The sequence below is a fragment of the Triturus cristatus genome, chromosome 9, assembly GCF_964204655.1.
Source record: "Triturus cristatus chromosome 9, aTriCri1.1, whole genome shotgun sequence".
NCBI lineage: Eukaryota > Metazoa > Chordata > Amphibia > Caudata > Salamandridae > Triturus > Triturus cristatus.
The window spans coordinates 1,010,742,200-1,010,757,850 of NC_140592.1; the positions used below are offsets into that span (position 1 = coordinate 1,010,742,200).

At 44.1% G+C, this 15,651-nt stretch overlaps 1 protein-coding gene across 2 annotated transcripts in view; it reads left to right on the plus strand.

Annotated features, from left to right (window-relative positions):
• Positions 1-15,651, plus strand: part of POMT2 (protein O-mannosyltransferase 2) — a 408,616-nt gene that overhangs the window by 23,555 nt on the left and 369,410 nt on the right. The window contains exon 2 of one of the 2 annotated variants that reach the window (XM_085626672.1): positions 1,971-2,078. The exons of the other annotated variant lie outside the window; for it this stretch is intronic. The gene's annotated coding sequence lies outside the window, so the exon portion shown is untranslated. The remainder of the gene's footprint in view (positions 1-1,970; positions 2,079-15,651) is intronic. 2 annotated transcript variants of the gene reach the window in all.

A 15,651-nucleotide genomic window follows, 5' to 3' on the forward strand; every position in this document is an offset into this window, starting at 1 on the left:
TTTAGGTTCAAAATAATTTTCCCTATACTGTCTGGCATTTCCACCCCAACAAATACGCATAGGTAGAGATCTTTATTAGCTTACAAGTACTCTACAGGGAGATCGTCATACTCTATGCCGATTCAGGTCTTAGATCTAATACTCTCAGCGATTATAGTTTGGCTTCGATATTTGTTCATAATAACAAAATGTTAATTTATCCAGTCAGAGCCTATGCACTGCGCATGCAATTATTTATAGTTGCCACGCTGATACTCGGCTCTTCCACCGGACACAACTTGGTGTATCCTGACTCCAGATTAGGGACTTTGCATATTGCAAGATGGCCGCATAATTGGTACCGGTGATCACATGACCCACAAGGGCTTTCGAAGTTATTACTTCGTTCAAACTACGATCTCATATTCTCAACGCTTCAAGTTTGGCGTTGATACTTGTTCATAATAAAAAGTTGTTAATTTATCGATTTATAGCCTGTGCACTGCACCCACAAGGGCTTTCGAAGTCATTACTTCGTTCAAACTACGATCTCATATTCTCAACGCTTCAAGTTTGGCTTTGATACTTGTTCATAATAAAAAGTTGTTAATTCATCCATTTAGAGCCTGTGCACTGCGCTTGCAATTGTTTACAGTTGCCACGCAGATACTCGGCTCTTTCACCGAATACAACCTGACACCAGATTAGGGACTTTGCACATTCCAAGATGGCCGCATAATTGGTGCCGGTTAATACATGACCCACAGAGGCTTCCGAAGTTATCACTTCGTTTACACTACGACTCGGAGATAGGAAACCTTCCTGAAGCCAGTTACTTGGTAATACTTCTGGCACAACCTAACAAATATAAATCCCAGATCTAGTAAGGGTTAAAATGTCTTAAATTTCATACGGCCATCCATTAATTTTAATGGGTTTGACCCTCCACTCAAAGATGGCCACCTCGTTTATGTCAGAAATCACGTGACCTGGAAGGGGTGTTGCTCCGTAACCCAACACAGGTGTTTTGAATCGGCGGGGCCATTCAAAACATATAAAGCGAGTGGTTCTTCTGAATTACGGGATTCCTGATCGAGGGACCGCTTCCTGTAACAGTGGACTTTCCTGTGGCCCGCCCTTCATGACTAATAGATTGTGGTAAGTGCATGCTAGAATAGCCATTCTGATAACATGAGAATAGTGGATTAGGCTTTCTCTAGAAAATGATGAGATCGTTATTTCAGAGACTTCATTCTCCCTTGGGTCCTAACATTGCATATGGTCAGAAGAGGCGTGCATGATCGGGTTCTGCGTTTACAATAGAATATTAAAATGGGAATACACTGAAACTTGAGAGACGTACTAAGTAAATAGGGCGCATATGCCCAACTGAGCCCAGATTGCATTTGAACATTTGTATGGATCTTCTCTGATCTTTACTGTAGCATCCTCCCAGCTCCTTTGGCATTAGGAAGAGGTGCATTAATTATATATATACGGTAAAATGGGGGAATGTTGGATGGACTTGACCCTGTCCCTGTTTCTTAGATATAAAGAAATCTTCTTTTACTTATGTAAGTCTTAGAGTAGGGTCAGGACCCAAATCACTCCATATGCTTATGCCTGACTATGCTTACCTCCCTTCCCTTAGATCGGTACAAGGGCTCCCTCCATATTTGCGAGTGGACTACGACTCTTCATTCTAACCCAGTATATAGACAAGGAAAAACAATCCCCGAAATTGACATTTCTACGAATATGCCTTTGAACCTCCTTTTCTCATATGTAGGTATGTATCACATGGACCATACTTGGGTTTACAGCTTACAGTGCAGAACCTAGATGCCCTACTTAATAGATCCCATTAGATTATATAGAAACAATGTTTTACTATGGAGGTTGTGCCCATAGACTTCTAATTAGACTCAACTTAGTGTATAAATAATTCTGTTCCAATACAAATAAATAGACTAATCTATCTCATATTGCAGATTAAGCATATGGCTCGTAAATTATACAATTCTGGACGGAAGATTCCCAGTCTATATTGGATAGTCATAAACCAATCAAGTTTGAAGCGACTCACCTGCCTATTCTTGGTAGGTACAGCAAATTACTTATTATGGAGCATGCCCAGTTCTGACCAACGTTATCTATATACACAAACCTTACTCATATGATTTCTTCTTGCGAATACATGCAGAATATTCATGTTTCGATCCGAGTAAACCTAGTGAATGGCAGTATGATTTTCCAGATTTTCCAGATTATCCTATGTCTGTGTCCACTGATTTTCACCTCTCCCTTTCCTCTTTTTCCTTATCAAGTGTCTCCACATGCACATATGAGATAATCTCAAATAAAAATTGCCCTATATACGTATTGCAAATTTGGTGAGCTGTGTTCCTAAAGTGGGGGATATTGAGCAAATATGAAAATGAGATATAACGTGACATTTTTCGTTATGTTTTAATAGACTTTTTAAATGAACACTGTCTACTGATTAGTATTTTTGTAAATATGTCTGTCAGTATGTAAGCTTGAGTTTGTCAAACCAATATCCACTGTAGGATATTTTTTTTAAAATGTATGACATGTGTGTAATTGTATTGTATCTATGTATTTTTTCTGAACAGCCCTGAAGAAGTCCTGTGTTAGGACGAAACGCGTCGGCTGTATCGCTTTGCATTGTCCAATGAATTTGGAATAAAGAAATTGAAATCACGGATTACCTTGTCCTCTTATATTAACTTGAATACAAACAAAGTGACACTGTTTATGAATCTGTGGTGCATCTTAGCTTATGTTAGATTTGTCTAATCTTGTTCTCTAGGGAACTAGCATTGTTACAATGGGTGCTATTCAGAATGCACACATCCCCTTGACCTATGTGTAATAGCATATTTCTGTGGGAAAGATACCAAAGGGTGACATTAATTTCAGGTGCTGGCAAAATAGAAGGTTCCATTGTAATTCCATTTTTTAGCAAACTTTCGAGTAGTGTTGATGGAATGCTGAAAGGATCCGATCTTGGGACCATACTAAGTTACCGTTGGGGTCTATTACCTCAGTTATGGGTTTCATGTCGCTGTCTTGTTTGGCTAGCAAGATACCCGTTTTATCGCGCTCCTTGTGCATTCGGGTTGCATATGTCCTGAAGTTGTAGCGTCGGAGGTTGACGCAAGCTGTCATATATTCCATCCTGGCCTTGGCAAGCTGTGTCGCTACCTCTTCCGATAAGTCATCCCGTTTAGTAACTGTGGCGAGTTGTTTTTCAGCTTTGGTGAGTGCTTGCTCTAGGGTCTGTTTCACTCCCGCTATTTTCTTAATACATTCTCCCCGGGCTACCACTTTAAATGCGTCCCATTCTATCAATGTGGAGGATGCTGTCCCTACATTGTGTGTGAAGTAGTTCCTGTATACTTTGCCCCTGGTCATGTTTGAAAACTGGATCTGCTAGGCAGTCCCGTGGGAGGCGCCATGTGGGGACTGGGGGATACGGGGGTCTCCAATTTAATTGTAGAATGTGAGCATCGTGGTCAGAAATGATCATACCCATATAATCTGTGTGTTGCACTTTGGGCAGAACCGCCGCTGAACATAAGAATCTGTCTAGTCGGACTCTAAGGTTACGAGTGATGGAGTGGAACGAATATAGTCTAATCTGCGGGTGTTGCATTCTCCATGCGTCAGTGAGTGCCCATTGTGTGACCCAGGCTCTGAATCGTTCTGTTTGTTTCTGGGCGGCCGAGTGTGCGGGTGGGGGGTGAGAGCGGTCTAAAGTGAGGTCTAATGTTCAATTGTAGTCGCCCCCTAAAATCCATGGTATGGAGGCAAATTGGGCAAGTACCCCAGTGAGGCGTTCCCAAAACTTGTCCTGTTCTACGTTCGGGGCGTATATACTTTTCAGTAGTACCGAATGTCCAATTTAGGAGGCCCTCTAATAAGGCGTATCTACCTTCCTTGTCTACCACCCATCTAAGTTCCTGAAAGGGGGTCCCTGGTCGGACCCAGATCCACACTCCCTGTGCGTAAGCGAAGTGTGATGTGGCACATATGGTACCTCGCCATTTGGACTGTAGCTTGCTTATCTCAGTATTAGTAAGATGAGTCTCTTGTAGAAACGCGATCCAAGCGTTTTGGCGCTTCGTGTATGAGTATATGGTGTATCGCTTGCGTGGTGTATGAAGACCTCGGGCGTTAGGATGCTGATGTCAGCATTCTGTGTGTTTACAGCCATGTAATGTCGTCAGTGCTCGTTTGGGTGGGCTGTACCTGCCGGAACCTAGTGACCAATGAGTCCCCTGCAGTGTGAGGGGCACATACCCTGCCATCTGCCTCCTGTAAACATGTCTCGGGTACCCTGTTGCGTGTGTTTCTATGAGGGGGTAGGGTGATGCAGAACAAGGGTAGGGAACTACAAAAAATAACTAGGGTTGGGAAACGTTCCCAATGCTGAGGACCCATCGTAGCCAGCAATACGTCCAAACCTACTCTATTTCAACAGGAGAGTACAATGATAAACAATAGGGGTGGCAGTATGTGCTAGGCGAGGCATCTCACTGACCGGGCCGTTGTAGGATCTGGCAGTGTCGTTTGGAGCATGTCAGATCATGTCTATGTCACGTGTTTAAGAAGGAGGTGCGGGCTATGTAGGTCATTTGGAGTTGGCGGTGAGATCATTTCATGCTAGGAGGGAGTTCATTTGTCCATCCATCATGATGTCAGCTGTTTGGGGGGTGACCATGGGAGGTGTAACTGAGTCCACTCCGGAGACTGTTCCATCGCTATCGTCCTCCCCTTCTGAAGAGGAGGTGTGGTGCTCGATCGATGTCCTCCACCTGGGAGGAAGCTTGTAGGACAATCACCGCTTGTAGGACCTCCTGTCTCTCTTTCATGATTAGTTCTAGATCCGGGGAGTCTTGAGTGCCGGTCCGGGTCATTGTCTTTGCCCCGCTGTGTTGCTGCTTTGAGGTGCGTCTCCTGGTGCGTGGTGCTTTGAAGGCCGGGTCTTGTGTGATTTCTGTTCTAGATTGCGGCATTCAGTGGTGGTCCGCCCATTCGTGTGCCTCTTCTGCTCTCGTGAAGAAGGTAGCCCTGCCATTATAGAGTATTTTGAGATGGGCCGGAAAAAGGAGGGAGTACTGTATTTTGTTTGAACGCAGCCGACATTTTACTTCCAGGAACGAAGATCTTTGCTGTTGTACCGCTCGTGCATAGTCTGAGAATATCATTATCTGCTTGTTTTCCATGTGTAGGGGGCCTGTTTGTCTGGCTGCTCGGAGCACCGCATCCCGGTCTCGAAAATGTAAGAATTTCGCCAACATCGGTCTTGGGGGTGCTCCTGGTGGAGGTTTGCGAGCTGGTACACTGTGGGCACGTTCGATGGAGAAGAATGCCGTCCTGTCTGTTGCGGGGGGTAAATTAATTTCACCTATGTTTCCATGTATCCCAACGGGTCCGTGCCTTCAATTCCCTCCGGAAGGCCCAGCACGCGAATGTTGCAGCATCGCAAATGCCCTTCCAAGTCGTCCGTATGTTCCTCTATAGTGGACAGTCGGCTCAGGACATCTTGCAGTGTCGTTTGGTGTATCTTGATAGCGTGTTGCAGCGCGGCCAGTTCCCTCTCCCCCTCCTTCACCTTGTCAGTGAGTTTGCGGTGGTCGTCCCGTATAAGGCTGATATCCGTCGCGAGGGTGCCCAGGCGCTTCTCCACGGAGATCCTGGAGTGTTCGATGGCTGTCAATACCTGATCCAACTTGTCTGAGATTGATGGGTCGGACTGTGGCGCAGTAAATGCGGCCCATGTCCTGGTGTTGGGCATGTTTTCGGGAGCGGTCTCGGGCACCGTGGTGTGCTGGGATGCCCTCGGTTTCCCCATTGTGGCGACTATGAGGGTCTTTTGTGTCGCAAGCGGCGTTGAGGACAGTGGGGCGTGCGGCCTACAGTTAAAGCGTCTCGGTGTTGGACCGGGGATCCAGTAGTCGGTTGGTGCCCGACTGGCAGGATACTGGATAATACTGGATCAGTGGGCCTTCGAGAGGAGGGGAGCCCCTGCTCTGGTTGTCACCGTGTCCAGTTCGCCTCCCTACAGGTTTTGGGAGGACGTATGGTACTGCGTGTGCTGGTGAGCAGGGCGCTGAGGAGGTCCTTGGTGAGGTGACAGCCTGTTCGTACGTTGCACCCATGGCGAGGTATGTAGGCTGAGGCGGGAGCAATAGAGGTTATGGCACCGCCATGTCAGGCAGCGTCCATTCTGGGGGTGTCTGGAACTCACTGCATTGAGAAGGGGAGGAGAGGGGGGTCTCGCCCGAGCCGATGAATCCAATGGCTCACCTTAGGTCTGTGTATGCGGAATGTCCACATAGTCTCCAGAGTCGTGGCTTTAACAGCACTACTCGCTGTGGGTTTCAGGTGCCATCTTATGTCCAAGCAGCCCGGAGGAGAGGGCAGTCTCGCAATTTGTGAAGCTGAAAAGGGGGACGGGTCATCGACTTCCCTTACCCCCAGTCACAGGGAGTCCGGTCACTCACCGCCGACTCGTTGAAGCAGGGTGTTCATGGAAGGCCGCTGGGTCACTGTCTCAGTAGCGCAGGTTATTTCAGGACCTAGACGCCATCTTAGGTCCAGGCATCGCTGAGAATGGAGGGCTACCTTGAATTTTGTCGGGTCTCCGACACTGCAGTTTGGAACTCGCACCGCGAGTCTGCGTTATGATGAACCAGGGGTGAGAGCGGTTGCGGTGGCACGCTGATTTCAATACAAGACCGGAGGCTACCATTATGCATATTTCTTTTAATGCAGTCTCCAAGCCGCATACATCATAAAGCAAAAGTTCCAGAACGTTAACAATAATAAAAGGCATGAGCCCATAACAATCTGCCTCTTTTAAATGCGGCTCCAAGCAGATAAGTCCTTTACATTATCTCTCTCTCGCTATTACCATTTAGTTGATACTGTTTAATACTGTTTAATACTACTTACATTTTTTTCTCTAAAAATGTGATTGTTTTTTCTTACTGCCTTATATTGTATGCTATCTACCCCTCGTTTACACTCATTTCTCTCTTCTCGGGCCATAATCCCCCTAACTCTCTATCCTCTTCCCTCAACCGACCTCCAATTTACGGAGATCGGCTAATGACCAATTCCCCTTAATTTTTCCTACTTTTCAGCCTTTTGCATAAAAAAAAAAAATCTGCGCTTTTACCCTCATTTCCTGGGGGAGAGCCTCGCCCCAACGGTGGCTCTCCCCCTCGTTTCTCACCCGCTTTTCCGCATCTCCTTCTTCACTCTGAATGCAATCTGAGGAAATGCCCCGTTAAGCGGCGAACGTAGAAGCCATTCCTCAACACGGGCAATGCCGGTTAGAGGAATGCACCTTAGCAACACACGCGTTGCGTAGCCACTCCGCTAAGGTGCATTCCTCTTCTACTCTCTATCGAGCGCGCTAACCCGATCCTGCGAGCTGCTGTCAGTTGAGCCCTCGCAGATCGGAGAAGCCCTTCAACTGACGCCCCGCGTTATTAGCTCAGGTCTCTCCACTCGTCTTTGGGATTTTTCAGCCCCATCCCTACACGGAGATTATTTAGAAGATACTACTAATCACCTCCTATGACTAAAACCCTCATCATATAAATATAGCATGAGTTCTTTACATTTGAAGAGACCTTTTACCTATTAATTACCCAAATTTAAAATTAAAATAATAAGAATAAATAAAATAATAAAAAATATATAAAATATAAAAAATAAAAAATAAATTTAAAAAGGGGGTTTCAACAGTATCAAATACTCCTGGTCATCTACATAATGTCTGACGTTGAATCTGACGAAGGTAACTCCTCCATACTGATCATGGACAACGACAGAATCAAAAGCATGATCCACAAAGAAATGAGATCTTGTATGTTTCAAACCCTTTCTAAAGCCATAACCTCTAAAAGATCTCATGAATACGATACTACTGAGATCGATCTAACCTTACCTACCGAAGATCTCAGTGAAATAAGGGGGAAAAGACTTAATAAAAATAAAAATATTGATCATGCAACCCCCAAGAGCACTATGGAAGGTCTCAGCACCTCTACTTTTACGGGAGGTCACCGCACCTCAAACTCAATGGGTGTCCTTAGCGGCACAAATCTTAAAGGTGTCCTCAGCGGCACAAACTATCAGGGTGTCCCTCGCGGCCCAAATTATCGAAGTGCTCAAAAAAATGATCTCCAATTTGGAGATGAGGAATTTCAGGATACTGATGACGATTCCTCTGACCCCCCAGATGAATATATCCTGGACCTCGACGAAGATGACCAAGAGTTTAATTCACAACCATTTGATGAAGAAACACCTTCTACTTCTAACGACAATATTATTGACCCTCTCGGCGAAGAAATGTTCTCGCCCCACAATTTAAAACAGCCTAGGAGTTGTGAATGGTTTTCCCAAGAACATGTTAGTAAATTCATTAAAAAATGGCTAAGATTCCCTTTAGAAAGAAATACCCGTAATTTATTGAGAGCTGAATGCTCAAGACCTTCTATAAATGACAAAACCTGCCAAACTCCAAATTTGGACCCTGAATTTATCAAATATCTATTTAAACTCGGAAGGGACCCAAGAAAAGGGATGGAGAGATCCCTAAAGGGATGCCAAGACCGGGTCCTCGATATCCTGGGCCCACTAGCTAGGATTATCGATACAGCAGAAGACAGCCACATTAATGGGACCCCCCTTAACACTGAGATAATTAGAGGCTTAAGCCAGAGAGCCTTGATTCTATTGGGTAACGCCAATGCCAGCCTTAACTCAGAAAGGAGAAGAGTAGTCCTTAATAAGATCTCTCCTAAACTAAGCGACCTAGCAGATAAGGAACCCTCCCTCAACCCTAAAGGGCTTCTCTTTGGTGAAGACCTTATCAAGACTCTAGGCAAATACGTGTCTACCTTCACTGCCTTAGACAAGGCCCATCAAAACATGAAAAGGGTCTTTAACACCAACAACCTTTTTGGAAGGGCAGGAAGAAGGGGCCTTCCTTCCGGCCGGTTCAACCGAAGGCCCTACCCTAGATCCAGAGAATATGGAGGAAGAGGGTACCAACCCTCCAACATCCCTCAGTTCTTTCCACAAAGAGGAAGAGGATTTCGCTCCAGAAGCTTCAGATCACGCGGTCCCTCCAACGACAGCACCCTTCAAAGTAAGTACAATTTTTCACCCTTCCCCTTTCACTCCCCTTTTAACAAAAGTGGGAGGGAGACTCAGATTCTTCCTTCAGAATTGGAAATTAATAACCCAAGACCCATGGGTTTTAAATACTGTGAAGGGGTTTATGATAGACTTTACACAAATTCCTTCTCAAACTTATTTCCCGAGAGATATCCCTCTCACCGTAGATCAGGAAAAAATAATAGAGGAGAAGATTTCCTCAATGCTTCAGAAAGGTGCCATCAGAGAAGTTCCCTTAGAAATGTTAAGATTCATAAGCACACTCTTTCTCGTCAAGAAAAAAGACAAGGGTTGGAGACCTGTCATAAACTTAAGGGAACTCAACAAATACCTTGTCTACAGACATTTCAAAATGGAAGGCATTCACTTTCTCAGGGATCTACTACTAGAGGGAGATTGGTTAGTCAAATTAGATCTAAAAGACGCTTACTTTACCATCCCTATGGCCAGGTGTCATCAACCTTTCCTACAATTCCTGTGGAAAAAACATCTCTTTCAATTCCAAGCTCTCCCCTTCAGTCTCTCTTCAGCACCATGGTGCTTCACCAAAGTGATGAGATCAGTCGCCTCTTCACTAAGGGAAAAGGGTATTCGGATGATCATTTACCTCGACGATATTCTTATTCTTTCACAAGACCACTCTCAAATCATTCAGGACCTAAAGACTGTAATAGAGCTACTAGAAAACCTGGGGTTCATTATAAACACAGAAAAGTCTATACTCTCCCCCTCAAGATCCTTGGAATTCCTGGGTTTTACGGTAGACACCACGAAATGTCTCCTTCTACTTCCTCAGAAGAAAATATCAAAAATCAAGAAAGAGATAAGACATGTTCTGAATCAACAGATCTTATCCTTAAGAGAATTAGCCAGGTTACTCCGTCTCCTCTCCTCTTCTATCCAAGCTATCTTTCCGGGCCCACTAAACTATCGTGCTCTTCAGAGAAAAAAGTCGAAAGCCCTTCGTTCGGGACTTTGGTACGGAGATCGCATCTCCCTGGATCAAGAGGCGATATTAGAACTGAATTGGTGGTTAGAAAACCTGGATGCTTGGAATGGAAAAGCAATTTTTGGCTCAACTCCGGAATTTGTATTAGAATCCGATGCGAGTCTCCATGGCTGGGGAGCCTGTTTCTTAGATCAGAACACGGGTGGAGTTTGGTCTCTGGAAGAATCTTCCCACCATATAAATTTCCTAGAATTGACCGCGGGACTCTATGCCTTAATGAGCTTCAAACATTCCCTTCAAGGGAGATCTGTCATTCTAAAGATGGACAATATGTCCGCAGTTGCATATATAAATCGCCTAGGCGGAACAAAGTCTGTAGATCTTTCAAACCTACCCAAGAAACTTTGGATGTTTTGTCTAGAACACAAAATATCCCTAAGAGCCGAATACCTCCCAGGGAAGACAAACACCTCGGCGGATTGGAACTCAAGGTTCCTCCTGGACCACACCGATTAGAAGCTCAACCCCTCTGTCTTCAACTCCCTCAACAATACCTGGGGCCCCCTGGGATTAGATCTCTTTGCAAGCAGACTAACTTTCCAACTAAAGAACTACTACAGCTGGATGCCAGACCGGGTGCTCTAGCAGTAAATGCCTTTCTTCAACCCTGGAAAGGAACCAACGGTTATGCCTTCCCTCCTTTCTCAATGACACAGAGAGTACTCCAGAAAATCAGACACAAACGCTGCTCCATCGTCCTAATCACTCCCTTCTGGCCCTCCCAGGCCTGGTTTCCCACAACTCTGGAACTTGCTTACGACCTTCCCTTCCTAATTCCTTCCCTCGGGGACCTCCTTACAGACGTAGACGGTCGAATTCACCCCCTGGTTCATTCCGGGAATCTGAACCTTCTTGCCTGGAGAGTGTCAGGAGATCCAACCATCTCACAGGACTTTCGTCAACAGCTTCTACTCTCCTTGGAGAATCCTGGGCCCCCGGTACACACTACCGGTATAATAACATCTGGAAATTATGGGTTCGTTGGTGCCTGGAAAGGAACCTGGATTCCGTGGAAGCACCTATTGTTGACAAAGTTAACTTCCTCGTGGAACAATTCGAAAGAGGGCTTAGTTATAGATCTATCAATTGTTATAGATCTGATATCTCCGCTGGACACGCTCTCGTTAATGGTAAAACCGTTGGTAAAAATACCATCATTTGTAGAGTTCTCAAAAGTATTAGACTTAGGAGACCTCCTAAACCTAGATATCAATCTCTATGGGATGTGAATTTGATCCTCAATCTTTTCTCCAACTGGCCTGATAATACTCTCTTGAATAACAAGAATCTTTCTATTAAACTCGCAACCCTACTTTGCCTAGTTTCCTGCCGTAGGGTCTCGGATGTTAAAGCTCTTGAAATCTCCAATAGATCCTACAACATGTTTGGAGTCAATTTTGATATGTTTAGAAGAACCAAGACGATGTCTGACTCTATTTTTTATCCGCGCTTTGACTTGTGCAAAAAACTTTGTGTCGTAGATTGTTTGAAAGAGTACGACCGCAGAATGAACCCTCTTCGCCCCCCTGATGTAAATCAGCTTCTTATCTCCTTCATTAAACCTCACAAAGCTATCTCCTCCGCTTCTATCGCTAGATGGGTTAAAATTGCTATGAGCTTAGCAGGTATAGATTTAAATTTATTCAAACCCCATTCCATCCGAGGTGCCATGGCCAGTAAGTCCTTCTGGTCCGGAGGTAAGTTGGACGATATTCTCAAAGCCGCCGACTGGTCCAATGCTAGTACTTTCACTCACCATTATTGCAAACCAATTTTTCATATGTCTGACGTAGTCTTGCAAAGCTACCAACATGCATAATGGTAGCCTCCGGTCTTGTATTGAAATTGCGATTCTCCTATTACCATGACTAGAGAATCTGGATTTCATTAAAGACACGGAGGCTAACATTATCCCCCCCTCCTCTTCCCTGTGATTCTTTTAACATTAAATATATATTTTAAGTTCAATCATTTCTGATATTTTACAATCAAATGTATTATGAATTTTATAAATGATTGTCCTTTGTTTTACCTATGCCTAACCACATTGTTTATTTCCTCTCTTCACCCTTCTTTATTCCAGAATTACTTGCATCTCTCTCTTTCTTACAGATAATCTTTCTTAATCTTCAAGTTACTGACACTCGGATGTTCATCGCTACTGATCCACTACTTTCACTGATGATTATCAAAGTCATCTCTTCCTTTCCTGGAACGTATCCTGCTCTACACTTCATTTAAAAGAGGCAGATTGCTATGGGCTCATGCCTTTTATTATTGTTAACGTTCTGGAACTTTTGCTTTATGATGTATGCGGCTTGGAGACTGCATTAAAAGAAATATGCATAATGTTAGCCTCCGTGTCTTTAATGAAATCCAGATTCTCTAGTCATGGTAATAGGAGAATCGCAATTCCCGTCGCTGCTGGTGATGTCCGCTTTGGGCTTCACCTCTCAGAGCCTGCAGTTAGTGGCGGGCGGACGCCATCTTGCCGCCATCAGCCCTGGTCCTGTTTTCTTCGGTTTTCCCACAATAATACCCTTGGTTGTTGGGTCTGGGGAGAACCATCAGGTGCAGCTCACCCTTCAACACTTGTCTGGTGTTTTAGCAGGTCAGAACGACGCTGAGAAACAGGCGATATGCTGGCCCGATCGTGGAGCCTCAGCAGAGCACGTCCGTCCTCCTAGCCGGCTTGGCCACACCCCTCCATTAGAATCACTTGTTGACCCATTTGAGGCATGGAACTATTCTGAATCCCCCTGACAAGTTCCATTACATAGCTCTGTAGTAAACTCCTTTTGAGTTCCATTGAATATCAATGCTGCATCTGCCACTTATGCTTCTGCCACAAGACCGTGCCATGTTAGCGCATGTTGGTGCAGGAAAGAGGCTCATGCACTCTGGAGGATGTAGATGAGTGCGCCTACTCATGATCCTTTTCTTTGCGAAATTAGCTTTGCTTTGAAAGGAACTTGCGCGGCTTGTGTCTTTGAAAGAAACTTTTCCAGAAAATTGTTAAATTGTGGACCATATGCCCCCCAAAAAGGAGCACAAAGCTACTAACTTTTGTGCACTCTGTTTGCCAGTCTCAAACCCAGCCTGCTACTGCCTCACATCTGATCCTACAGAAATATGTAGAGCGATATCCTTTATTATTCTAAACAACATAAGGGTTCCTTCAGAGTGATTGAAGCAAGTTCCGTCAATAAAAACCTATCTGGTACTGATCAGTAGAATTGGAAAAAAGAGGGAGTACAACAATACCAAACCAAATAAATGACTTTTAAACCACATATGTATATCGAAACCAATGGTACTACATAGTTTGGCAAGCAACAGTGCTACTGTGACATTGGGGAGTGACAGTGCACTATGCATTTACATTGAAATAAAGAAGAGAAACGAAGACAGTCGCACTCTGTTTAAAAAAAAAAAGTGTAATTCTGTAAACCTTTAAAGGGTGCAGGTGGGTATCGCCTTCTGATACATTGCAGTAAATATATAAACAAAATAGCGTCCTCCTCAAATGGAACAAGCATTGGCATAGGCAATAGGTCTCGCCTTTGGGACCTTATAAGTGTTTAGCTATGCAGCATAATATTACGGGTGATGTGCCATCAGGGATTGAAGAGCTATACGATTACTACACACTGGGTCATGCATTCTGATGCAGGAATACATGCTTGCCCCAGGAAAGATCTATAGACCCATTCCAAGGCTTTTTAATACGCCGACAGAAAGACAAATGCTTCCATGCATGTGAACAGCACTATAAAATTCTCTGTGTGACTGCAAAGTATAATGAAGTAACATATTATAAAATCATGTACCTTCCCTTCTTCTGCATCACTTTGGATTGTTGCAGCAACAGAAAGGCAGTAAAAGCGCTGCCCAAGCTCCAGCATGATGCACTCAGAAGAGTTATTATATTGTTAGTTTATCAGTCAGTCACACTGCTTTATTTGATCTTTTTAAAACAGATCATAAAAGCACAAGTTATCTAAAAGTTCCAACACAATATATACAGATATATATACACATCTAAAATAAGAATTAAACCGTTGCAGTGATCCGGGTAAATTCATATAAAAACGTTTATGAAAAATGCAGTTCAGAATTTAAAACTAATTAATTAGTTGTTGCTACTAAAATGTCGTCCCACCTTTTTCCTCTTCCTAAGACAAGCCCACAAAAATGAGGCAACAGAACAGCATACAAATGGAGCCGGTAGAGTTTTTAAAAAGTACATGGCCACCCGGCACTGCCTAAAATTGTGGTACCTCAGGATTGGGAGTATGAACGTTTTCCTTTCCTCTGTATAGGTCTTGCAAAATAATACAATGTGTAGATCTGACTGTACTGCGTAGTTGTTACAGGGACAGGGTAAGAGGTCTGCTAATTTATGTTTATTTTGGGGGTATCTCAGGAGTAGCGGGATCATGTTCATGCGGAAACGCAAAAGGATAAATCTGTGTTGTGCATTATTTATGCGTGATAAATACTGAAAACCTTCCCCCGATCTCGGTGGTACCACATCATAAAGAATGGAGGAATGATGAATATGTTTCTTTTCTCTTCGGGCATACTTTGATCTCTTAATGAATAAATCAGTTATTCTTTCCTTTGGAACCCTTTTGCAGGACTCAGGGTTCTGAAATAATTCTCCCATCCCTAACGCTTTCAGATGGACCTCTATGTAATTTAACCATCCAATTATTTTATAATAATCTAATTTACAACAGTCCTTGATAATGGTTTGTGTCAAATCCACTGTAGACCTCCGCCATACTGATAGCCACAACAAGACTGGTGCCAGTCTTATGTTGTCGCTCAAATAAGGAAGCCCCAATTCACAGTGTAAAATATGATTTGAGGCTGATTGCGGTAAGGACACACGGTTTTTAAAAAAGGAGTCTTCTATTTGTTGTAGCGGTGCAACATTAGCCATACCCCATGCTCTTGCCCCATATAGTGCAGCGGACTTTGTTTTAGTTGAATATATATTCTTAATTGCATCCAGTGGGCTGCCTCCCAACTCCGTAGGAAATCTTTTGACAGCGTTAACACTCCTTTGCATGCCCTGGGCTCTTGCTGCCACTAAATTAGATCATGAGTGGTCTTTATCAAAAAGCCCTCCAAGGTATGAAAAAGAGTTGACTGTCTCGAGTTTCTTGCCTGCCAACTGGAAATGAGGATGTTTCTCACCTCTTGCGGCACCAGATACGATTATAAATGATTTAGATTCATTGACATTTAGGTCAAGAGAGACCATAAAGGCGGAGTCGGCTGTGATTAGCGTTTGTAGGGCTAAGCCCGATCTGGTCATCAATACCGTGTCGTCCGCGTACGCCAAAATCAGAAGGGGGATACGATCAAATTTAGGCACATCCACCGGTAGAGCAGACAGGGCGGACTCTACCCCGTTTCGTATAGATTGA